Source organism: Bacillus rossius (assembly GCF_032445375.1).
Source record: "Bacillus rossius redtenbacheri isolate Brsri chromosome 4 unlocalized genomic scaffold, Brsri_v3 Brsri_v3_scf4_2, whole genome shotgun sequence".
Lineage (NCBI taxonomy): Eukaryota > Metazoa > Arthropoda > Insecta > Phasmatodea > Bacillidae > Bacillus > Bacillus rossius.
Window position 1 is genome coordinate 2,922,887 of NW_026962011.1, and position 27,891 is coordinate 2,950,777.

Genomic DNA, 27,891 nt, shown 5'->3' on the forward strand with positions numbered 1-27,891 from the left:
GGATCATATGAAACACCTGCAAGAATAAACATGAACATTGGATGCTAGAACTATCTGCCCTGCACAAGATGGGAGAGCACGCATGAGAGTTTTTCCTCCTACAGTTTCAAAATGGTTGTAAAACAAAATGTTGGAATTATGCTTTGGATGATAAAGCATTAATGAGACAGCCACGCTAATGTTCTCCGAACCGTAGAAAGCATGCTGGGTTAGGCACGAATCATCACATCCCGTAATTACGGGTCGGATAAAATAAATATCTTACATGTTCGTTATTATCTTTAATTCCTATTGTAATGGTAAACATTGGTTCTAATTTTTTTTTAAATTTAGCTATGTCTTCTATTTCGGGATGTCTTCGTGATTGTTCATGCCTTATTTCAGGTACGCTGATTCAAGTATATCTTTTACTTGTCGATACAAGTTTCGTTTCTTTCAAGGATTCGTATAAAACGTGTATTTTTCGACAGCGAAAAAAGTTTAAAACGGGTGTTTTTACTGTTTCTTTTTTTTTTTAATTTGCGAAAACTTCAATACACAGTATTTGTAAGTGGTACAGTAAAGTACAGGGAGCCTTCATCTTTAATATTCAATCATAAAATGATATGGTCACCGCTACAAGTTCCATAGAGGCGCGTTACCAACGTAAAGACTGCACACCAGTTCCGTGCCCGGCGCGTAGAGGCGAAGAGGCGTGTGATGCGTGAACCTATGTCGCCCTTAGCGACCCCGCGCTTTTAGAGAGAGTGATCTGAGCACTCGACCACCGAAGCCCCTCACAGGGGACATCCTAGAAACTGGCAGATACGGCCACGCGTGGACTGATCCTCCAAGATGAATTAAAGTTGGCTCGTGAACAAAAACCGAGCCACGCCAAGGTTTAGGATCGTTGAATCACGACCGTGACGCCTTGGCGCTCACGGCCACGGAGGAAAACCCGAAAACAAGCCCACAGACACCAAAAAAATGTGAATCTTTCAGTACGCGATAGTGATTTGTAACATCTAACCTCGGTATCGAGAAAATTCATGTGTTCTCGTGTTGCAAATACGCTTATAATACAAAACTTGGGCATCGGACACGAAATTTACTGTAGAGTTATTTAAAATGATTCTGAGCGTTATAAATATACGCAAACGTGTTTTCAGCTAAGTTTCTGGACGCGAATCACGCGTAGTTTCCGCAACTGCCGCTAGAATTCGCTGCCGGAGCAGATATGCGGAATATTGAAGTTTATTCGATTTGCAACCGAAATTTCGAACTGTATAATGAAACGGCCCTGATTTTCGACAGACCATAATTTTAAAATTCAATAAACAGTTTAACACTATAAATGTTTCCTTTGTCTTTGTGAACTTTGGTTCGCGCCATCCGCCACAGATGGTAGCACCATGGTTGTTGTTAACACATTTACTCCCAACCAAATGCCATATACCGAGAGCTAAGGTGTTACATACTTAAAAATAAAAAATCTCGGACGTCACAGCCTCGTCACATACAGCGAGCGTGAGGAGTGCCAACAAGTCAGATACGCAACCAACTCTTTCACACACCCCCTCCACACTCATCCTTCTTTTCAATGTTATTTTCGCAGACCGAAATACACATCCGATCTGGCACTCCTCTGACAAACACCAACCGAGGGTCACGCGGAAGCGAGCGATCCAATCGTAACACTGTAACAGGAAAACACACGATAATTTCAATAATTTCCATTTGTTTGTTTCTCATAGATACCTTGCTCGGATCTCAACGCTATTTAGAACACTTTATCTTCGAAATACGAGGCAGGTCGCTCACTGCCTACGCGAGATTTCAATAAACCACAACAATCGCCCTTTCCCATACCCCCTCAAAAGCAGAATTCCGGTACTTCTTGATGAAATTTCGCTATTACAAAAATGTTGACGCTTTCTTCGTCTCCTGTGGCAACGGCTTGCAGTGTTGATGACTTCTGCGTCTCCTAGCAACGGCCATCGCACTTTTGATGCTTCATTCGTCTCTTGGCAACGACCAGTGCATTGTTGATGCTCGCATTCCGCTGGTACCCAGTGATTCTAATAAGCCTTTCGATTTAAAGCGATTTTATTTCCCCAACAGACTTGCATTCTCAATGAGTATCAATAAAGCACAAGGGCAATATCTGGGTGGCAAATATTAACTTGGAAACTTTATGATTTTAAGCATGGGATTATAGGTGGCTTGCTAAAGAATCTGCACGCCGGATGGTTTGTTTACGCTCTGGATGGACAAACGAAAAATAATGTGTACCCTCAAGCCTTGCAATAAAAGGTTCAAAATAAATCAAAAAGAATATATGTTTCGTTTCTATGTAAATAAAATCTACTATCTCATTGAGATTTCGAAAGAAAAAAATGCCCCATCCCAATACAAGAAGCCTCTTCAGCCCAAGGATAGCCGGGCTATTCAGTGAGTAGGTGTATGGAAAAAGAGTTTCCGTTTGTTTGTTCATTTTTTTATCATACAAATCTACAGTTTTACTCCGATCCCGATAAAATTTAGCACACTCGACCATCGAATCACGGGGAAGGTCACTTACTTGCCACGCAAGATTTCAAGAAAACCGCACCTTTAAGAAGAATAAATGTAATTTTTGATGAAATTTTGTTACTGCACTATTGGTGCTATCTTCGTCACGGCTACTGAATTTTTTTTCATTCGAGGCACGGCAGTGGCGTACCCACGAGGAAGAGCATTTAAAATGAGCTGTGCGAGTGTGTTCTGTCTGCAGACTGCCGTATCGAAACACGGGTACTCTACTACCAAACTGATTTAGATCAAATTTGGAACAGAAGTAGCCCGTAAACTAAATATACAGACTACATATCATCACGAACTTACACCGCTCAAGGGGATAAAAATGGGATACTTTTTTTTATTATAAGGCGCGGAACCCTGTTGCATTTAATTTATTTTTGGATTATAATAATTGTAATGATTGTCTATTCTTTAACAAAGGCCAAAGTTTTCATTAAGAAACGATAAAAAAAATTGTTATGGAATAGAAACTGTTGGCGTCTTTCACTATATATGTGTCTTCCTCCTTAACAGCACTCAAGGGCGTCGAGATAAACTGTCATTCCATTGCGCTTTCCCTATCAAGTCTCTTTACATCATGGGCGGACCTGACAAACGCCACCGGCAGAAGCTATCAACTGCCGGGTTCAACCACCCGTCGCACAGCCGTGTTGTCGCGAGGATGACATCGCAGGAAAAGCACGCGCCGCTATCGACTGCGCACGCGGCGACACGCGACCGCCCGTCACGACGCTGCCTCGGTCAGCGCACCCACTAGTCTTCTGAAGACGGCCCGGAGGAGAGAGGGAGAGAGAGGGGGGGAGAGAGAGGGAGAGAGAGAGGGAGAGAGAGGGAGAGAGAAAGAACGAGAGAGAGTGAGAGAAAGAATGAAAGAGAGAAAGAGAAACAATAAAAGAGAGAGAGAAAGAGAAATAGAGAAATGAGAGACAAACAGAGATAGCATGATAGAGAAATAGAGAAAGAGAGAAAAAGATAAATATATACAGAGAAAGCGATAGAAGAGATAAAGAAATAAAGAGAAAGAGAGAGAAAGAAAAATAAAGAAATATCAAGAAAAAGAAAGATAGAATGAGAAAGAAAGTGGGAGAGAGAGAGAGAGAGCAACAAACACCTAGTCGCTCATCTCGTTAGTGGGTTTTTGCAATCAAAAAGACCTCAGGTTAATATAGTTTCAAAAAATAATGGAAACTAATAAAAACATTCACCAGCTCAATTGATTTCATTCTAAACTACAGGAAGTAGGGTAAGATGGGGGGACATCAGCGTTGGGGTCAATCGGATGTAAGATTTGTGACCGCGTGCAGGGTCACGAGACCTTTTTTTTTAATGCAGCTACACGAGAACTTGTAAGGATGTGATATAAATAATAAACAATCTTACCCGCTTGGTGTAAGGAAAAAAAATTTATCATCACGAGTCATAGATATGCTTACTGCTGTGTGCTGCGAAAACGGTAAACATTCAACTGAAACAAACGAAATAAGGCAATATTGAAGATTCTCTTATATTCTTAATTATTCCTAGGGGATTTTGGAACAAAAAATAAATCAGTTCAGTGTGGTCATTCGATGCGACGCGACATAACGAATGTAATGTAAAAATACACGAGGCTCAGCATCGGTATATTGGAGAGGCAACGTCAAAAATGAATGAAAATAAAGGTAAAAACGGTACCATTGAACGAGAGAAAATAATCAGAAAATGCTTGCACGAGTAACTTTCGGGCTCGTAAAAAAACACAAAAGATGAGAGCGATGGATGATGTAAAAAAAAATTTTTAATGGGAAGAAAACAAAGAATACAATAGCGAAGAAGATAGACAAGGTGGAAAACACAAGCTGGAAGTAGAATATTTATGCAATGAAAAACCAAAAAAAATAAGATGATAATGCAGTGTCCATGAAATTAAGAGAGAAAAAACCCTTGTGATGAGTGCTAAAAGAAAATAAAAAGAAATGAGGGCAGAGTGCTAAGGAAGTGCCACAGTGGCAAGTTAAATTTTGAAATCTACGAGAACCCGTGTTTCCCGGCTACGGAGATGGCGGACGAGAGAAAAAGACCAGAGCGAGCGAGAGAAGCGCCGAGAGCTCCGCTGTTGACGTCACGAGCACTTGGCCCAGAAAGTCGGGGTCGCTCAAGGGCGAGTTCCGGCATTCGCCGGGGCCGTTGTTCGGCCTTGATCTTAACACTCTCTCACGGACGGTAATAAAAAATTACTGTCGGCTAATCACGGTGCTACTCGTTTTGGCTATTTAGCTTTTGGTTCCGCCTATTGGACCAAGCGGAAAAGGTTATACTACTAGACAGGGGCTAGTTAGTTTTTTTAATATTTTTTTTTTACGATTAATAATATAATTTCGTATCCGTGCGTACATGAAAATCAATATTGTAGGTTACTTAAAGTTAACACGCAGGTGCACTCTGTTACAAATTATTTTTTTTAAATGAATATTTATATTTTCCTAATACAATATATTGTCTAATAGGTTATTATAAAGGTTGCATTTGCTATAAAACACAAAGTATTATTAGATCACAAAAAAAATTAAAGTTTATTTTTGAAAATACGATTAGTAAAATTTGTACTACGTTTTTACTGCTAGTTAAGAAATAAAAATGTGGGAAAGAAAACCAGCAACACACTAACACTGTATTGTAACTACACTGTAAGCTGGTTTAAAAAAAAAAAAAGCCCCTTCGCGCAACATTACGTTTAAAATCAGATTTCAAAAACTAAACACAAGAATTATTACGTTATGAAACCACATCGAAGACTGCAGGAAGCACTCTTTTGCATACAAGCACTGAACACGTCATATCGCACCCGACGAGTGCTGCTCTCTGTGATAGAACTGACGAACTACTGCAAATGGTACGTTTGGAATGGTAAAGAAACAACTTTTCCCGTCTCCCTACTGTCTACCCCAGCTAAAAAACATTTCTGGGAAGTTTCTGAGATGTTCTGCAAACTTCTTTCATTACAATTAAAAAGCCTGAAATCGATCATTTACGCATAATGTATATTTTTAAAAATGGGGCTTCCAGATAAAATTGAGATACCTAGTTAGCTAGTTTGAAATTTATGATTAAAAAAAACAAGTGGTCAAAGAAATAGTTTTGAAAATTGTAAACATCAAAGGTAAATATCATTTTTCAATAAAACTCAGCACACTTCTAGCATAATCAATACATTAAGTATTTGTGGATTACACACTAAAATTACTTTGTATGAAATATGAAACTTTTTTTAGCTATCTCAATATAATTTTATGTAGCTATATTTTCTTATTTTTTCAAATGTAATAAATTAATATTAACTTGAAAAAAAAAGTAACAACAATCTTATATACCTACTAGCTGACCCGGCGAACTTCGTACCGCCTTAGCGTAGCAATGATGCACTACTTTATTTTGTATAGCTGACCTATCTTAGGTATGAGTACCTATTCAATTTGAACTGGAATCTATAATATCCTCCATATAAAAATGAATCCATAATTCCCTGGTATCACTATAACTGAAAAGGACCTTACTAATTTAATTAAATAAAAAACAAAATATATATTGTCAAAATAGTGTTTATTCCATAGGATTAAATAATTCCACTAATGTTTTTACAAATTGCTATTGAACAACTTGGCATTTTTAAGTAAACAATGAGCTCAATACCACGCGCGCTCTATAAATCAACTAATAGTCTCTGTACCCCTCACTGCTTCTCTCTACTCTAATGCTTTTTGATAAACTATATTTTTAGTTTTATGTTCTGGCGCGTAAATAAATAATGTTGATGGTTTTCCGACACGGGAACAGGCGACATATAATTGGCCATGTGAAAAACATGGATTTTCTAGGTTGATGCCACATACACTTAGCGACTGCCCTTGCGATTTATTTATTGACATTGCAAATGCAAGCCGCACTGGAAACTGTAAACGCTTAAAGCTGAATGTCATAAGGTTACTTTAAAAATATTTATATTGTACAAAGTGTTGGGTTAGTTTGGAAATAATTTTATATATGGTGGTTCAGTATTCTTAAATTTTCTAATTTTCCGTTAAATTTTTTCTTTCATAAGAACCTTCTCGTGACAATAACAAACACAACAAAAAAAGAATTAGTGAAATCGGTTCAGTCATTTACGCGTGATGGCGTGACCAAGGGAAATAGGAATTCATTATTCTTAAATTTTCTAATTTTCAGCACAATTTTCTTAATTTTTTCTTTCATAAGAACCTTCTCCTGACCATAGCAAACACAACAAAAAAAATTTAGTGAAATCGGTCCAGCCGTTCACGCGTGATGCCGTGACCAAGGAAAACGGGTTTCATTTTTATATATATAGATAAGTGGTTAACGGAATGACCACTAACATTTTGAATGACATTTAAAAATGACGACGGAAGTGACAATAAGCCGCAGATCATAGTTTCCTTCAATTAAACGAGTTCCTGAAAATGTTATCCAAAGAAAAAAATATATTCCCTTCGTATTTTTTTTCGCGTGAATATTTTTTCAACCCAGACTAGGAAACCAAAATCTCGGCTTTTAACTTCTTTTTTTTTTCAGTACTTCTTGGAGCACATAACATGTACCAGAAACAGCAATAATGCTAGATCCACTAAGGTTATTCACATTCAATAGTATACCGCTGAAAAATTTATACTAGCAGTTCAATTAATCACGCAACCTGTTTGAACGATTTCGTGCCTAGAGCTAATGTAACTGGTTATGACCTTGACAACATGTTTGGAAAACCAGCGACTGGGCCTCGGTGTGACACGCAAAGACGAAGGAAGGTGACGGCACTTGCAAGTTACAGTAGGCTTGAACCGCTTGGTTACGTACTCGGTGTTTACGAAGTTGGTCCGTCCCGTGGTTTTGGGTTCGAAACCAAACGTGCGATACGCACCAGCGGTCACGGCCGGCAAGAATCCTATTTCGCTTCTAGAAAAAAAAAGTTACGAACCATCGAAATCGCAGAATAACGATGAGGCAGTACATCAAGCTGAAGCTGCGTATTAATATTATTTGCAGCATCAAATTATGGGGGGGGGGGGGGAAATTATACCGAAGGATTTTAGGTGGTATCGGATATTTTGAAATGTAATAGTCCCTTAAGCTATTTTAACGCATTTACGTAAAGTATTTTTTTTAATATATCTAGTAATTTTAGTTAAGTAGGTTATTGGGGGAGGGGGGAGCGATTATCCTCATCGCCCCTCCCAACATTTAACGTCTTATTTGTCGATATAACTGTCACAAAAGAGTGAAATGGAGGTCGAAATGGTCATATTGCTGTCGTTACAAAATTTCTAATCACTGTATGTTTCACATATTATGTTAAATCACAACTTTACATCTAATGGTTTTACTCAAGCGTGAGTGTTGGATTAGGCTAAAATTTGTAAAAATAAAAATAAAAAAGAACATGTGTTATTGATTACATCTGCATGTTTTTGATGATTCTATTGGCACACCGTAAGCCAATGTTGGCCCTATGCGCAGAAAATAATAGGGCTATATCGCTATTAGTTGCAATACGTAGTCGTTGTACGTTGAAAATTCTTGTTTGAAAAAAAAAAAAAAGCTTGACAGAACATTGAATCATCAATTAAACTAACATAACCTAACCAATCACCACCCAGAATTTTTAAGTAAGCCTATACACAACTCAGCCAGTGTGCAGCATGAACACCCAGCGGGTAAATACGTTAACTAACTGAGGGCATTTCGTTTCATGGTCCGTAGATCCCAAAACCATCGTCAATTCAAAAGTTATATACAATTTGTGGACATGAAAACTGCCGTAATTTTCACCCATCACTTCTAAACTGATACATAAAATCTAGTAGTGGAAAATCTCGGTCGAGTTCCTTAATGGGCAATATCCAACTGAAGGGGTAGATATGGGAAAGATTTTTTGAAAAACAAAAAAATCGCTGTAACTCCCATAATTGCATCCGTTAGAACGTATTATAATTCGTAGGAGTAACGCCAAAATCTTTTGTCTGAATAACTTTTTGATACGACCAACTATTACTGCAAGGGGTAGAATAAACAAGGGTTGGAGGACAAAAAAAAATAACTCCCTTCGTAGGCACATCAAATTCGTACAAATTTTGAATTTAATTTAATTTTTATCTAAAACTTTTGTCTGAAACTATTTTTGATAATACAAACCATTATTGCAAGGGGTTGAAAAATTCTGGAGTTGAAATGAGAAAATAAATAAAACATCCCTACCCGGTCCACTACCGAATCCATTCTTATTTTTGTTCAACTGTCTAAATATTGACTAAAATTAATCTGAAAATAATTTTACTTTTTTTACCAACCATTACTGCAAGGGGTGGAAATAAGGTTTGAAAGTAAAAAAAATAATAATAATAATAATTACTTTTTTTCATATCCGTTATAATTTATTGCATGAATCATAAACTTCATTTAAATCTTTAGTTTAACAGTTTTTGATTAAACGAATTATTACCGTTGAAACATGGGTTGAAATTTAAAAAAAAATCAAAACTTTAATTGTGTTAATTTCGTTTGAATTTATTTCAAACCATATTAATATCTTAAAACTTGGTGCAAAGAAAAAATTTTCACGGCCACGTTTTTAGTACAAATGATGCTGTTTGAAGGTCAACAATTTTAAATTATTACCTTAGCTATCATATTATATGAATTTCGTTCTAAGCTATTCAATGGTGCGTCGAGTTAAAAATAGTCGTAATATTTTCGCTGCAAGGAAAATGGCAAATATCTATAGATAATTTTGTAATATTGGAGAAAATAAATAATTTATGTACATTCAGTTCTTAAAATGTTCCAGAAGTTTATAGAAGTTTTCAAAATGTTTCCAGAATTAATAGGTACTTCGAAATCTACCTACGGCTGTAGGCCGTGCCGAAACGGATTTTTTCATTCGCGCTAGCCACTCGCGGAGTGGATAAAATTATTCGATTTACAAAGTTATGTTATCTAATATAAAAATAGGGCTGAATACAGAAATTAGTTTGACAAGGCAGCATCTAAAAAGAAAAATGTTTTATCTTGTTTTTATTCGGGGCAGGTAGGACAATTAAAGGCATATTTAAATACTTTTGCAAGATTTGACTGCGAATTTAACATTTCAAATTATTCTGACAATGCATGCATGCATTTTACCTACCACCTTTTTTTCGTACTACATTTTTTATCAGAATGACTAATTTTTTTTCCCTTTATTAATCTCGCTAATGAAATATTTCAATAGTCCATTAGTTCAAGAGATCTTATGCGAAAATTAGTACCTGCAAAAGATGCTAACGAACGGTCAGTCCACTTTAGAAGTTAAGTGAGGGTGGAACGAGAACCTGTTTTAAGTGGCGGTAGAAAAATCTGTATCGTATTTTCCCCGGATAACCCCTTAAAAAGAATCCGTGAGTGCGCTACTATTTCCGGGTGATTCATCCAAAGTTAAAGTTGTCTTGATGCGTTATGACGAACTTGGACCAAACCGGGAAATGTAAATAGCGGAAGACACCTCGTACGAGGCACGTACATGTACAAATGTTTGCGAAGCGTTTATGGCGCAGCCCGTATAAACACAACGGCCCAGAGAAGAATGGACACCCACTGCCCAGAGGCGCTTTATTTCTCAACATGCGGCAGTACAAGTTGGGTACCAGAACTCGTAACCAGTCCACCACACGAAAACATGCCGGCGCGAGTGTCGGCCTGATTCGCATGGGCATGCACCATATGAGCCAGCTTCCTTACCCATGCATGTCTCTTACAAGGGTTTTGCTGGAGCGGCTACACGCCACGCCCGATATTAATAAGGTTCAGTTGCTTACATCAAACTCGCAAGTCTATAATAGAGCAGACGTATCACGACACTACACCACACGCCAGTTAGCCGATCTGACTGGTGGGGGGAGTATTCTTTCCTCCCGCCGCACACCAGTACATCTTGAGGCAAACTTCAGGCCCGTGTGCCACATGATCCCACGTGACACGCGCCCCGCCCGTTGATCCAAGCGATTCTAAAGTGTGGGGTGCATCTTGGAATAAAACAGCACAGAGCAAGTTACAGAAGCTTAGATTTCTGGTCTCACACACACTAAATGCCCCTGTTCGCAATTCGGCGGATCGGCGGCGGTATCCGGTCCACCAAAGCGAAGATGTTGCGTCGGTACAAACCATCCCCCAAGAACATGCAGAATAGAAGGAAAGGTAAAGGTTAGGTTTCAAATCTCACAGTAAGGGCGCCGGGACCTCCGAGATTAAAGATGGCTCCAAACCACCCGAACACCCGACTCAAAGCTCATACATGTGAGTCACGCCCATAGCGAAAGAATATCAGGTGATACCGTGGCAGGTTTCCACCTCCACGCGCTCCCTTGCTACGTCACCTTGGTTGTAGCCAGAGCTCGTTTTCCAAGCGCTATCCATTCCATTTACGTATCGCGCAAACATTTGATATTATTGGTGTATAGTCTGTGTGGTATATGTAGTTAAAATGTCAAATTGTACACTGTAAGGATATCACAATCACTACAAAATGGCTAAAGATTCTGGAATAAAATATTTCTCCTTTCCAAAGAAAGAAAATCTTTGTAGTAAATGAATGAACGCATGCAAAAGGGAGGAAATATTCGGTGTTAGAAGAAGTTCAAAAAAGCGAGGTTTTTATGTATGTTACTAGTTTCATAATTAGTATTTTAATTTTTTTCCTCAATGATCAACAGAAGTATATATTAGTAGGTCCGGCTACTGGTGCCGGTGTCGGCCATCTTGGATTGTGACATCACGACTGCCATCTTGGATGACCTTGACCCCGAACGCCACCTTTGATTCTGCCATCTTGGTTTCTATAATTTCCCGTCATTTTGAATTATATCATCGTTTCAATTTATTTATGGCCACCATCTTTTAAAATCCGTATTTTTATGCTAGAAAATCAGGAATTTTTTTAAATAAAAATTATTTAATTTTCATATAAAAACGCTCCGCTATTTTATTGCCCGCCATTTTGAATTAATACATAGCTGTTTCAATTTTCGTTACGATCTCCATCTTGAAAATCCGTAATTATGATGCCAGAAAACAGAACAAAATTTTAAAATGTATAAAAAAGTATTTATTAAAATTTTAATTTAAAACGCACTTACGTCATGGAGCTCTGAGTCCTCGGCTCGAACCTTGTGAGGGAAAAAATAAAATGGCGAACGATCCTTCCTCCACGTAGGCCACCGACAGACTGACCTCCCACCACTCATAGTAATGCATATAAGTCAGCCAGTATGTCATTGCTGCCATATTGGTTCCGCCATTTTTCGTCTGCTAGTGTGTGCTGCCGCGATATTAGTTTGATTTTTATCTGCTAGAGTTCAGTAGTATATATTAACAGACACCCAAAGAAGTTTCACTTCTATCACGTTTAATGAGTTTACATGCACTCTCTTTTTTCATCGGCTTTAAATGTAAAATACCTCAAAATTGTATAAAGTACAAAATCAATTTCCTCAAGCAAAGAAATCATGACCACAAATGCTAACGCGTTACGATAATGGCGTGATGAAACGAAGAATGTGAGGTTCGAGTCGATTCCATCTTCAAGCACAACTCACTCTACATGTTAATCAACTTAAATCTCGTCGGGCAGAGATTACACTGTTAGAATTAAGAGTAAATTTGCCGACTTAATGGCGAAAGTTTCTTTATATATAAACACCGCAGGATTCAAACCGCCAAGTTGTGTGACGCGTTTAAACAGGATAAAACCGGCATGTAAAATAAATGAAAAAAAATGTATTTGCTGCGGTCTTCTCACTTCTTTAACGGCTTTGTTAGTATAACAATATGAATATTGTGAATTAAAGTTTATAATAAATTAACTTGATACCCGTAAATGTATTACAATAAAAATACGCTGCCGTAATTTTACGGTAAAAATTTTTAACGGTGTACTTCAAGTATGAAACCCATATAGAGGCGGCTCAGGGGCTATAAATACAAACTCTCGCCGGCAAAATTTCTCTCCAAGCTTCCCCCCTCCCCGACCCAACGCGACAGTGGTGACGTGCTTTTCCGTGTCGCCTGGTTCTTGCGAAGCCGGTTCGCGCAGCTAAATGCTGGCGGCGCCGTGCGCGGCATTTTCCACGCAGCTCCAAAGACCTCACATATCCTGAATAATTATTTTCAAATTACTTCATTACAGTTTTTTAAAAGTATACACATTCTTTCAAACTTAACATAATTTTGTTTAAGAAAATTTGAATCTTCACATGATAACTTTCTAACAAGCAAAACATAGCAAACAAGAGTTCCTTTTTTTTCTCTCAATATATTCTGGGATTACAACTCATTATTGGTCAGTATAAAGGGCACGGGTCAACTTGGTTTCCAAAAAACTTGCCCTTTATACCGGGCACTAAGCCATTAAACACAATATGGAAATTTTAGTTCGGAATAGCAAAATTTAAAACAAACTTTTTATTTTTACTTCTGTGATATGAATTTGACAAACACCTTTATTTTAAGTTTCCAAATGCATACAAATCATTTAAGACAACTTTAAATCGATCTAAGTAATAAAAAAGGGCATGCAGCACTATTTTTTGTTTTTATATTCGATTTACACCATCGATTTAACACACATTAAACTATATATTATATACATAATAGTACACAATACAGAGCAGGATTTTGAATGGCTAACGTCCTCCATTTTGTTAACAGAACAAAATAATTGCCAATCCGTTACTAATGTACTAGACAAACTATTAAAGGCTTGGTGCAGAATATGGTCGGGCATGCAAACAGTGCTGAGAGATTTTAAACCCCGACAACAGGAAAACAGTGTAGGCTATATCAGAAATATTTCACATTTCTAATGATTGAAATTAAAATTTTTCTATTAGAACCTTGCGGAAATTACTGGTAAGTGAAAACTAAACAGGTCATTTAATTGATTTAGTTCTCACGTACGCCATACCTGGATTAAATATAATACAAGCCGGGGACTTTCATTGACAGCAACATAAAGGAAACTTGAAATGCTTGAAAACCAATCATTATCTCTCAATTCGTGTGCCGTGTCACTATGCGGTTAAGTTGGGCAGTAATCATGGCTGCTATGACGCTCTTCTCAATCCCACAACTACACGCTACACAGCTGTGCCATTAACTAATAGAACTCTGTTACCGTCAGTACGTGGCGCACTCGCCGAAGGACGATTCCAACACCAGAAGCACGAGATGCAATGGACAACAAAACTGGGAATGTAAAAAAAAAAAAAAAAAAAAAAAACCCCCGAAGAAAAAATAAAAGACGAAATTAAAGGGAATCTACGCCGGGAGTCTTCTTTTTTTTTTACTTATTAACTATTCCATAATCAAAAGTAATTTATAATTTTCCGCTTTTAAAACTCATAAATCTGTAATGATGTTCGGTTAGCAGCCGTACAAGAATACCTATTGAAATCATTCTAAATGTCATTATAAGCCTTGATTTTAATGAATTTTTTCTGTTTAATAACTTACAAAAGGATACCAATACATCCGCGACAAAGGGGAAAAAAAAGACGAAAAGTGCTGGAATTTCATGAAATCGTCGCCAAGCACAGGCATGATATTTTTTAATGCTTAAAAAGAGTTTTAATATCTTTTAAAACTAATTTTATTCACTTATTTACGAGAACTTAAAAATGTAACATATATTTCTAATTTGGAAATATATTGAGCTTAACGTCACGTCGAAATCTAGGTCATTATAGCTGATCCAAGGTATGAATCGGCGGAATGAATGGGTCGGCGGAAACGGGAGTACCACGAGAAAAAAAAAAGACGATCACAACGCCCACCAAGTTTCCTACGTGCCAAAAAAATCTGGGTTGACATCCCGCCAGGAACGAATCAGAGGTACAGAGTCATCCGATTTCTCAACCACCGGGGCCCCTGATAATTGTAAAAACCTATAATGTAATAATGCCTCAATGCGAACTCAAGGTGGCGGAGGGGGGGGGGGGGGGAGACTGAAACACTCGGTGATGCCAACTATATACTAAGCAAGTATACAGTCAGCTGTGAACTAAAGCATGTCTCACCCTTAGTTTGCAGCGTGCATTTAAATAAGCATTTACTCTCTTTCCAATAGGCGATTTCTGACATAAATGCTGTCCTTGTTTCGCTGGGCCTATTGCCAGATATACGTCATAGAGCACAAAACGTTTATACACACGTATATATATTTTTTTAATTTATCTGAAACATTGTACTTAGTAAGGGAAAATTTTTGAAAATAATTTTCTTGACGTATTTCATCAAGAGCATCCTGCTTTCAACCGTTTTTGTCAACAAATATTTTTTTTATATAAATTAATAAAAACTTTGGCTTTGAGCCATAGCACATTATTTAAAGGAATGCCTTGTTATTAAAAGTGACCAACTGCTACAAACAGTTTATCCTGAGAAATAACAATTTGTATTTAGCATTGATTTTTTTCTTTCACAATGACTACAAATATAATAATACTGTCCATAGCACTATTTTGTGGTATAAGAAAAATATAATTAGTAATATTTAAAAAGAATTCATTATAATTAACGATGGTACACGAAATAATATTTTAGTGTTAACAAGCAGGTAATATTAATCTCTGCGCCATTTACTCTGTACTTGTAGGGAATGTTTATAGAGTCCAACATTGGAAATGGTGTTTTGCCAATAGGAGGAGAGCTGGACTTCACGTCTCACGGCTGCGAGGTCGTAAGAGGCGGTGACGCACAAATGAACAGGATCAAATATCGTAATACGACAATACGGGAAACTCTGGCCAAATAGTATTAGCGAAGCGCGAGTCACTTTAATGCATTGCTTCCTAGCTACTTTACACTCCACGCCGCTAGATGCCACTACTATAACTGGTTTAACGCACTTAAAAAGGTAGGTACATTCCACGCCGCCAGGTTCGCTGCAATCACTTGTCTCACGTATTTCTTACAGTTTCCCATATTGCCCCTATTACAATATTTGACAGAACACGGATATTAGGGAAGAAAATGGCCATGGTCCGTAGTCAGGAACACAGAACAAGTAGGGAGATATAGAAGTGCGACTCTTACAGTGGAAACTAAAACCACATTTTGCGCGACATTTGACGCTACCTACTGGGTGAGCCCATTACTACTAGCAAAAAAAAAAAAAAAAAAAAAACTCGGGCTAGAAGTTCTAATCCAAAGTTTTGGGTTTATAATATTAATTTTAAAATATATATAAAAAATGCATTTTTGTAATTAAAAAAAAGTGTTTTCAATATAAATTAATGATGCAAAATTTCTGGTATGCCAAACCACAAAAAAAAGTGGCTACCAAAAAAGTGAATTAATTTTCACTGGTTTGTTTGCCTGATAATACCGTGTGCTTTACTTCTCCAAATCAATGTAGCTACGTCAGTAGTATATTATAAAAGATCCTGTCTAGCAGACGAGCCCAAAATTACTTCAGAAAACTAGGTTTCAGTCGTGGTCAGGAACCATCGTCTCTTAGTCGGCGAGCGATCTCGGGAGACACCGCGGGGAAATCGAGACCAGTATGACCACCGGGATTCCATATCGGGTGCCAAAGGAATGAGATTACGGTGCCTTGCCACTGCACCTCCTCGCTCGGATATCTTTTTTTTTGTCAACAGAACTGTAAAAAAAGTGAGCGACTATTTCAGAATCGCAAGAGATTTTCAGCATTGAACCTCGGTAACGAGCAAATTCACGTGTTCTCATGTTGCGAATACACTTATCGAAACTCGGAACACGAAATTTTATGGCAAACATAAAAAAAATCTAAATCATCATTTCAATATTACTTTAATAAATAAAATACTTCATATACAATTTTAAAAATGTCCATTACCTTATAAGAATGTGTCTAAACTGTTGCGCTCTATGGCGTATATCTAGCAATAGAAAACACCGAAACGACAGCGCTGATAGATATTTAGTCAACAAAGTATGTACAGAAAGTAAAAAAAAAAAAATGGGTACCTTTAATAAAACCAGAAAGAAACTTGTCATGAAACACAGCTGCAAATCAACAACCCTCACAGCAAGACACCAGCCAATCACAAAAGCTCTTATGTGCGCGACCTATCAGGTGAGTGCTCGTCTGTCGTTGGCCTCGCTAGGAGAGGTGGTCAAACACATTAAAAAACCTGTTTTTTTCCAGTGTCATATACTAAAAAATTATATTTGTTTCGGGTTCAATCAAAATTGCTGGCAGCATTCCAGTTTCAATAAAATAGGAATTTATTTTTTGGCTATACGCTGCCTTAGTATCTAGATAGAAGCCTCATCTAGACGTATCTTTATATAGATGAGGGTATGTTAACAACATACCTTAAAACATTCATGGCTACTAATCTTTAGAACAGGTTTTATTCGATTAAAACAAACTCATAGTCATAACTATATTTAAAACATGCCACATTTCACTAAAATATGTTTGTATTATATAAAATTAATAAAAATATATAAAAAGCTTCAATCAAAATAGGTCTATCATAGGCAGGAGGTACGACCATTGGTCAGGTACTCAAAGCAAAATGCAAAGGACACTCGGGGGCCATTCAAACATGAGTTGTTGGTTCTAGGGTTCTCAGGCAAACAAAAAAAATCCTCTACTAAATAATATTCCTTTCTAAGTAATAATCCTTTAAAAAAAATCGACGGACGTATGGCTGACGGAGGCGACGGGCTATCACAATTCCTGCTTTAACACGCCACACTGTTTCAAAGGTTGGCCACCCCTGGTCCACATCGTATCATCAGTCTACGGTCCATCCGCCAATGGGAGCCGGAGACGTGAAAAGAGGCAACAGCCCCGCCACTCGTCTCAAGGACTGGGGCAAGGGAGCTTTGAACCTGCCCCCGGGGATCCTCCCGCTCCCGAGACGCAGGCCGGGTCTTCAAGAGGGGAGGGGGGGGGGGAGGTGGCCGGCGCGCAACAAACAAAACAATGATTAATGGAAGCAGGTTTCGACGGCGACCTCCGCGGCGGTCGAGCTCTCCTGTGTTTCTCGTTGCGTTAGCCGCGGCGAGTGGCGGCGCCACGCGTGCTGTGGCCTTTTGTCGTCGGAAACCTAAGATTCACCAAGCATTTTCAACGCTGTTGACTTGGGCTTTGTTTGAACGTTACACGTAATTAACCGTTTAAGCGTTTGTCTGTGCAGTGACGCGGGCGCCGCCATGCTTGCCTTTAAATTTGCGACATGTATAAAGTGACGTAACAAAATCTGCTTGCTGCAAATGTAAAATATTTTTTTCTCATTTTTAGTAGCTTAAGTCCCGAGCGTTATTTTTTAATAATAAAAAAAGGAAGTTACACGAAGGAAAATATTCGTACGTGTAAAAAAGACTTTGTGAATAGTTGGCCACCTACCCGTTTCAATGTGCAATCGTTACTTAAATGCACAAATCTTCTGTTACACGCTACAAAATTTCGCAATATCTAGTTGGATTTTTTTTTCTTGTAGGCCCAGGAGATAACAAATGTTAAGGTTTGTTAGGCTCAGTGAGTCACATTAATAACATAAAATATATCTTATTAATCCCTGAAAGGAAACTCAGAAATTGCATGATCTCAAGAGTTTTTCGAGTGTGCAACTGTGTGTGCATCCAGTGGCGGATTTACACATTTTCAAGGTATAGGTTATAAAGTTTTTGCCGCCCTTGCCTCTAAATTTTCATGTCCTTGATTAATTTACAATCCAAAAATTTCGTTGAAATGGCACGTAAAATAATTTTTGGGTATATTTTTGAGCTAATCAAAGCTCAATCATGTACGATTAATAAGGCGGGATAATGCATGCTACTTACACAATAATGTACATTTGGTAAACGTGAATAAATAATATTTATTGCGCTTACAAACAGTTAAAAATAATCAACTCAGTCAAGTTATAAATGTTCGTTACAATACCTTTTTGCGCGATTTTTTTGTTGGCAAAATCATCGATGATATCGTCGAAAGTAATCGTGTTCATTATATACAAACCATCCAGTTCGCAGACTCCAACCAGTAGTAGGACTGGCATGTATGGGTTGATAGTGGGAAGAGAGAAATACATTTTCTATAATTTCGCTCTTATCACTCATTCGAAGTGTGGGAAGAGGGCGCAGAGGCCGATTACTGTATGGGGGGCGGCGAACTAGCTGTTTTACTCTAGAACATGGAAGTTTGCTACACTGATTCACGGAACGTACAATGGCAAGGGAGAGGGGAAAGTCATCGGCAAAATTTGTTGCAGACTTCTAACTGTAAAACATCAGAAAACAGAAAACCGTCATGCAGAAATATTTTTGATTTCTATGAGGTAGCAAAAAAAAAAATTCGCCCCAGGCTCAAGCCTACTCAGCCTGCTGGTAAATCCGCCAATGTGTGCATCTTAGGTTACCACACAAAATAAGGTTATTTTTATGGGAAATGTATTATCTCCACCATCTTTTTTAGGTAAATTTCAAATAAATACTACCTATTGTTTAAAATATACTATCATATCCGTTATAATTTATTGTATGAATCCTAAACTTCATCTAAAACTTTGACAAACATTTTTGATGAAACTAATTATTAGCGTAAAAACATGGGTTAAAATTTAAAAAATCAAAACTTTCTTAGTATTAATTTCGTTTGAATTTATTTCAAACCATCTGAATATTATTTTTTAACCTTGGTACAAAGAAAAATTTTATACGACCACGTTTTTGAAAGTCAAAAAATTAAATACCTTAGCATGTAATATGAACTATTGAATTTTGCGTTGTAATCTATTCGATACTGGATACATTGAGTTAAAAATATTCGTAATATTTTCGCTGATTGGAAAATGGGCAATTATTTAATCAATAATTTTATAATAAAGGATAACATAAATATATTATGTACATTAAGTTCTTAAAATGTTCCAGAAGTTTATAACAGTTTCCAAAATATTTCCAGCATAAATAGTATTTCGGAATCTACCTACGCCTGTAGGCTGTGCCGAAAGGGAAATTTTTTTTTCCAAATATAAAGCCAGTGCTTGCGTACGGCTTCAAATTACATTGTATGTCTTCTGAACATGACACCGAACCTAACTTTCTTTGGGTACTTTCTTAAGTCAACAATCGTAGACTGGTGTAATTATTGACAATTGTAGTTGCTCCCGTAAAGAAAAGTATTTTATTCTCCTGGTGGTTCCAGACTTAAGTGAACACCAAGCTGTAACATAAAAGCATATACGTGTATCTCATGAGGCGTTGGATATCAAAACCAAATCAATACATTTTCAAAATTTTACATTAGACGCGAAAAAAATACACGTACATGTGTTAGAGATCTTTTGAAAGAACTAAGGTCCAAGATTGTTTTGGTAAGCTTTTGGCTTTTATAGCCCTTATAGATTTCTTAATTCAATTTGGATTACACTGTTGTCATGTAAAATAAATTAATTTTTTTTTGAAAAAAGTATTAAGTATATTTATTTTCTTAATTTTTGTTTCCAAGTTTCCTAACATAAATTATTTTTTAATTATGGTTTGAATAAAACTATGTGGTAGTTAGTTTATAAAGTGTAAAAAATTAAACAAATACTCAGCATTTATATAATTTACTATATAAAATATTTTTCACAAATAAATTAAAATAGTTAAAAAGGTAATTTCTCATCCACCATTGAGATTTAATAAAATAAATTAATTAAAAAAATGGCTTTGATGTGAAATGAACTTTTGAAGCCAATTTAAATTGAAATTAGCTAGATTGATTCAGAGCTGATTTAAAGAGTTTATATAAAATACAAATGGCTTTAATTTTTTTTTAATATTAAAGTTTAAAAAAATTGGTTTGAGCTGGTTTTGATACTAAACGCCTTATTAATTCCCTGTTAAGCTCAAAAATTTGTTTAAATAACTCAAAGTTGTAATTAAAGCAAACTATTTTAAATAAAAATTGTTTAAATTTGACGTCTCTTGCATGTTATCATCAACTGCGTTAGAAGTAGAACACATAAATTTTACTTCTGTAAAACTATACGAATTACGTTAGCCGCAACGTGTTGTTATGCAGTCGTCCAGCCAGCGACAAAGTCTGTTTATAACATAAGCCTGCCTCTTCAGTTGTTTCTCGAGTCACAAGGCCAACACCTGGACAATAAGTGATGTGCAAAGCTCTTGCAGTGTTAAGTGTTTGGTTGGTAGAAGCATGTCGCCGATTGCAGATCATGGGAAACGACAAGCCTCGAACAAACAAAATAGCTATAAAGCACCTTCAAGTGTTCTTAGATTACAGTGTTACAGGGTAAATGTACCACCACCGCCTTTTGGTTCGCTGCAGTGGCAGGTGCAGAGATGTTTTCAGAAAAAAAAAATTAAAATTTGAAGCCGTGTATTGAAAAAAAAAAACTTACATTACTGACACTAACATACTGCAATATGGACCTACAGTAGTAGCCGTTGGCAACGTGGCTTCTCACACACGTTATATATCGTCTCCACTGATATTTTGCAAATTTTTCCATAACTTAGGGAAGGACGAAAGATATTCCCCCTATTCTCCCGCCCCTTGCCAACCGACACTGGTTCGCTGCAACATGATCGCGAAGCCTTAGCGCGCCCGGGGGGCCACTGAGATTTGATTGGTTGCATCACTGCCTCCCATCTAGACGATGCGTGCTCGATTTCACACCCGAATTTTTAGTCAAGTCGGAAACTTATGAAGTTACCACAAGCTGTTTGGTTTTCTCGGAGTCAATGGCGGTCCTACGGTAACGCGACGGGAGAGATCGAATCTCTCCCCGCCCCCCTTTTTTTCCTTCCTTTTCCCAACCTATAATTCATAGAACTTAAAAAAAAAAAAAAAAGGCTGGAGGTATAACAAAAAAAATCTAAGCCAGTCCAAAATTAAACTATGATGTAAATTCAGTTTTTTGTAAACATTTTTAGAGCTTCTCTACTGTGTGTAATTTTGTTAAACATTAGTAATTTTAGAAATCTGACAAAACCACAGTTTTGAAGATGTTCAAGACGTCAGAAATTTTTACGGTAGGTATTTTTAAAGAGGCAAAACAATAAGAATTCTCACATTCTGGAATTGAATAAAATAGACGCTTGGTGTCACAAGGTCACCATGAAATTCCAACGTGTTGTATAAATGTATAATTTTAAAACATTATGAATTTTTTTCGAATGCATTTGATAATAACGAAAGTAGATACCTTTCTCAAATAAATACGCCATTGCACACAATAAACCCTAAAAAAAATTAATTAAATTATCTTATATAAGATAATTTGCATTTTACGTCAGTGGTTTTACATGTGAATTAGGCTAAAGAATGTTAATTCCAAAAATAAATACATAAATAAGTATTTTTTAAACTCGGATTTAGAAAATAAATAACGGCCAAGCTTTAAGGGCGCCGTCTGCCCGGGCACACATGCGGTGTGCAGAGCTTTAGGAATAACAGCGCGTTTTCAAAACTACTCATGACATCCAAGTAGGATCTGTTTACGAAAAGCATTTAAGAATTCGCTGAGGGCAGAAAGGCGCTTTTCATTTCGGATTAAGATTTAAACTGTGCTTTTAGAAGAGTCGAAATGGCTAAAAATCGTGTTTTCCGTGTAATTTTTAGGCGTAAAACAACCGGTACAGATTCTTGAAAGCACTTAAGGGACTTGAATTACAACTTTATCTTCATTTCTCCGCAATACAATGTTACAGTCACCGCTCAAATTTTACAATATTCCTGTAATGACGAGAAGACTGCACGCCAGTTCAGAGCTTTACGCTTAGAGGCGATACCGCGCTAGAAGCACCAGCGAGCGTCACGCTTATCATCCCGCCTCACTAACACACACACACACACCCTTAACATACGGCACCCTAAAGCCTCGATCTAAAGAGCTGGTGGAGGGAAGCTTACAAACGTATTCTTGAAATATAGAAGTCCGAAGTAAAACTTGAACCCACAATCTTCAAAGTACTTGGTAATTTGGTACACTGATTCCAAATTCAACTTTCATAAAAAAAATCGTCCCCTGAGTAAACTGAAAAATTATAATCGACAGTGCCGTCTGCATACAATTTTCCAAAAATAAATTTATAACTCTTGACGTAACAGGTTGGTACTGCACCAAGACAACGCTGCGAAGCTGAAATACCTTAATCGAACACATTAGTAAGACAGGTTCTAATTTTCAACGTAAAGCAAAGCGTTCTTGAAAAATTTGGATCTCGGGGTATTTTTGACATGTTTTTATCATCGGGAACCTAGAAAAGACGATGTCGTGGAAATTCAGTTTGTATGAAATTGCATAGCAACTAAAGGAAAACTATAACACAGTTGTTTACTTAAAAAAATCGGCTGTGTAAGCATTTACAGGGTTCAATCTTTAAAAACAAAAGTTTAATATATAACCAAGATTTAAACCGCAATCCTGTATTAAAAAGGTGAGGACAGAGTGGATTAAAGAGTTCAACAAAGAATGTGAACGTTTCCTAATCACAGAAGACAAAAAGGAAATATAAATTTTAAAACATTTCTTAGAATACTCCAATGTAGTTTGGTACAACTGCATGCAAATGAAACTTGCAGTGGAATCGGACTGGAACAAATGGGAGAAAATGTTTTGTGAGACATTTTCAAACAAAGGATGGTCACCCATCAGATATGCTGACTTAGAATAAACATCAATGACTTCCCGAATATATTGATTTTCATAGCAGGATATTGAAATTATTGAGTACTGTAGTTCTTCAACACGCTATATTGGATATATATTTTAGAAGCAGCCAATATCTACTCAAATTCACTTAAATAGTAAAGTCATGTAATAAATAAAAAAAATTGAGCCACATCTAGAGACACTTCTGAGATAAAACAATATTTATCGATTTTATTTTAACTGCAGCCAATATCTATTCAAAATCTACTTTAATAGTAGATTGATGTAATAACTATCAAGTTTTTTTTAATCAAGTTAAATTGTTATAAATTGTTATAAAATTTCTTTCATACGTAGATAAAGAAGTATCACTTTAAATTATAAATACCTAAACCAAACTAAAATGTAGAAAATAAATAATAGTTTAAAAAACTAAATACACGCTTTATATAGAAAACCAAACTAAAAAATAGAAAATAAATTTGAATTAAGAATAATATAAATTTTTTTAGTAAATATAAATTAATAATAGTGTATATAAGAAAAAAAGGTATTTTATTTTTAAAAAAAGCGTGTGGTGCATGGTTTCAATAGTTATAAATGTTTTATTGACATATATGAGTAGAAGGATTATCATTTCGATATCATTTTAAAAAGCACCTCACGCCTTTTTTTAAATAAAATACATTTTTTCTTATATACACTATTATTAATGTATATTTATTAAAATATTTTACACTATTCTTAATTCAAATTTATTAAAATTTATTTTCTATTTTTTAGTTTGGTTTTCTATATAAAGCGTGTTTTTTTAGTTTTTTAAACTATTTTTTTTTTTACTTTAGCTGTGTTCGGATACACCTGCTAGGTTCTTACGTGGCTTCGTACACTTGAAAATTGAATCGCAATGATAACGTCATTTTTCCGAATTTTACAGCCAGGACACACTTCCACCTTCAAATGTGCCTTTCGGCTAACGGCATTTATACACGCCCTTCCTCGATTCCTTGCTAAGCGACGATCGACTGTTCTAAATGATATAATTGTCCACAATTTTACACCCACTCATGAATAAAGTTAACTCAAGAAAATACACACACACCCACACAACTAGAAACAACACGAAAACACTTGAAAAAAATAAAAACTATTTTTCGACTATAACTTCAGTTGTGCTTCTTTTGTCGACAAACGACACGATATAATTTAATTGTAACCACAAAGGGGTGGAAAAGGGGAAGGTGCGGAGAAATTAACGAAGCCCAGATATTGTGTGATTAGAACGTAAATCGATGTATTTAAAAAACGTGGACAAAAGTATTTGATTACATAATTACGGACAAGAAGGAATCGTTGCTCACGAAATTAACAACTCCTGACAACATTTCTTCGTGGGTTACAAATCAAAATTATACTACACAACACGAAATACATGAGTAAACATAGGCGTAAGTAATATTAAAACTATACATTTTGATTGAATGCCTAGTAGTGGTGGCGAAACGGCTAGAATTTTAAACCATGCAACCTGTTACGTTAAATATAAGTATAATTTAACTGTTGACTAAATCAAGTTACCGTAATTATTCCGTATCACGTTTCCAAGCTTACCCCTTGATCCTGGTGGCATGATCCTGAATATAGGCTACACTAATTTTTTTCTAAGTGGAACATTTATATTAACCTAAAATTACAGAGATTTGGAAATTTGTACACTTACATGAAAACAACTATCACTACAAAATAGTGTTCGCAAATACTGGGTTCGGATTCTTGCCCAGGCATTTATACTTTGTGTTGTCCCAGTACTTCCAACAGTTAAAGTTATTTGTAAACTGTTACCTGAATAGTTTGCCATGCACATAATAAGCATGGCGCAACAAAATAAAGTTCAATAGTTAAATATTCGATCTTTTCATGGTTTTTAAAAAATTATGCTTGAATGAAACATCAATAAAATATAAAATTATGCGCCAATTTTCGTAAGAAATTCTCAGTATCAATCGAAAAACGTATTTCATATATGCAAAAATAACCATAGCCATTGTGTACAAAATTACAATATATTTCTTGTATTACAAACTATTTATTTATTAATTTCTGTGCATGATGCTTGCTGTTCCAATTTAGTACGTCGAAACAGCCTGGACACAACAAAAACTATCATCAAAATACAAACAATTATGTACAGTCTTATGAAAATTGTTTTCTTTCGTATTTCATTGTTGTACCACAAGTTTTTATCATGTCCAGGATCTTTTGCCGTACTAAATTTAAACAGCAAGCACCATTTACCACATGATCAATGTATATAGGATGATGGCATCAGGATCAAGGGGTAAACTTGGATATGTAATAGCTAACTTTTACTTAAGTTACAATTTTACGAATTAAAACTAATGTAAATGTGAACAGGAGAGAGACTTTGCTTATCGCACTGAAAAAGTGCCTCTCCGAACCACGTAGTACAATAAAATCGTGACGTTACAGCTATTTCAAATAAGTGAAAGCTGCGGTTAAAAAAATGGTGAAAATGTATATTTCACCCAAGAGTCAATTGTGCTGACTGTTGCCAAAATTTTGCTCTGGTACTTCGCTCTTAGAATTAAAGCTGATGCAAATTATAGCTTTAAAACCTTATTTCCTAAGTATATTTCTCAAAGTGCATAATTTACTAGTTTATTATTCAACGTGTTAAAAATATTATATGCTAGAGAAACTGCAAAAATACTAATATAATTTTTATCGCTAATTCTTTACCTCCCTCCGTGTACATTTACATTACATATTTATTCATTTGGCCAGCCTTTTTAATAAGCCAAAAGTGTGGTTTCTGGTTTTTCTTTTATTAATTATATCTTCCATGAACCCTTAAGCCAACAAAAAATAAAGAACATTAATATGTTAGATGTAACTATAGAATAAATTTTTAATGTTTACATAAATATCATAATTGGCCAAATATGTAGGTACTTACTTGTTCACGTTTAGATGCCAGTAAACAAAATAAAATCTGTTAGCACGCTTACGACAACTTTCCGACAGCAATTTTATTTTTCTCCGTAGCGATTAAACAACAGATCTATATAAAAATGTTTATAGCGCCTACATAATGCAAACCATTTGATATATTAGCGGTATTATGGTTTTAAAAAAACAGTATACGAATATAGTATTCATCATATTATCTAAAGAATATATTTTATACAATTGCGTAAAATATAAAAATATATCCTTAAATAACTTCTGAAAGTTATACGCCTTTATTCAAAAAAAGACATTTAAAGTAACAGATGGTTTCAAGCAAAATATATTTTCTACTTTCTTTAAACTGTAAAGTTCGAGAAACGAATATTAACAAAAAAAAAACACAAAAATCAATGAAAAGTGAAATTACAGCTTACACGAGCAACCTACACGTTACGTCAATATCTTAATTTGAAAAATGGCTTGCAACAACTTATTATAGGAATTATTATGTCCAAATGTCCTATCTGCGCTTTACGTATGTCATCCCAGCTGTTCGGCCGCCATTACGCATGGCGATGCCGCACAGCTGATCAAACCACAACAAAGCAAACTACTCTTTCTCCTGTTCACAACGGTATTCCATGTTATTAACTGTTAGAAAAATAGACCCTGTTGTGTTCAAACAAGAGTTTAATTAACTTCAACTAATTTGTTTAATATTATGGTCTCTAAAACAAGGTAGAGATTTCGAGACAACGCGGAAATACACACCAAAGCCTGCACAGATTTAATCGAGTTTCCGAAAAATGAAAAACCAGAAACAAATAAAGATATCCTCACGTTCACTATTTCTCAGTATGATCAGATGTAACACACTGAAATAAACAATGTAAACATGCAACATGGCCGAGCCCATGTTGTCAAACACAAAGAAACAATGACGGCGGTAGAAACAGCTCTCACTCACCTCCATACAACGTTTCCCAGCTTTCAGCTGAACACTGCGACCTTCAACAGCATTAAAAACGTGGTCTGAAAGTAAAATCACTTAAAATGGCCGCAGCGAACACGGTTATAACATCACCAACGGCCGACAACGCAATACACTTTGGCAGTCTTCTTCGATTTATTTTGCATCGTCTGCAGGCCTGCTCCCGTGGCTTCTGAGCAGCTGTAGTGCGCATTGCCAGCGCGCAACCCGGCTACGAGAGAAAGGATCTAGGAACTCACTGCTGCGAGGATCTGGGTAACGCTGGGGCTCCACTAGCTTCTTCTTTCTGCCGCCTACCAAACAGCGCTGAATACCGTGTGACACGCAGCATGGCCAAGTGAACAAGCCTGTCCGATCTGCGGACAATTTTTTTTCTGGTTCTACGACATGCAGGGCCGGAACTAAGGGGGGGCATGGGGGGCATGTGCCCCGGGCGGCAAATATCAGGGGGCGGCAAAATATGAAAAGTGGTTCACTAAAACAAGTTGAAACTAGTCATTAAAAAAAGTTTTGAAAGTGTACATATCGCAACCAATAAGTTAGCCAAGAAATTAAGAAATAATATTTAACTTGATTATGCATAATTTGTAAATATATTCGTACTTCAAATGCGTTACTTCACTCTAAGAATCAAGTATTACCATAATTCGTGGTCTAGAGTGAGTAAAACCACTGCGATGAGAGCTG

At 36.4% G+C, this 27,891-nt stretch overlaps 1 protein-coding gene across 1 annotated transcript in view; it reads right to left on the minus strand.

Moving 5' to 3' along the window:
- LOC134542121 (protein yippee-like 2) overlaps positions 1 to 27,446 on the minus strand; it is a 401,716-nt gene extending 374,270 nt beyond the window's left edge. Inside the window, exon 1 of the mRNA XM_063386087.1 lies at positions 27,181 to 27,446. The gene's annotated coding sequence lies outside the window, so the exon portion shown is untranslated. The remainder of the gene's footprint in view (positions 1 to 27,180) is intronic.
- Positions 27,447 to 27,891: the final 445 nt, after the last annotated feature.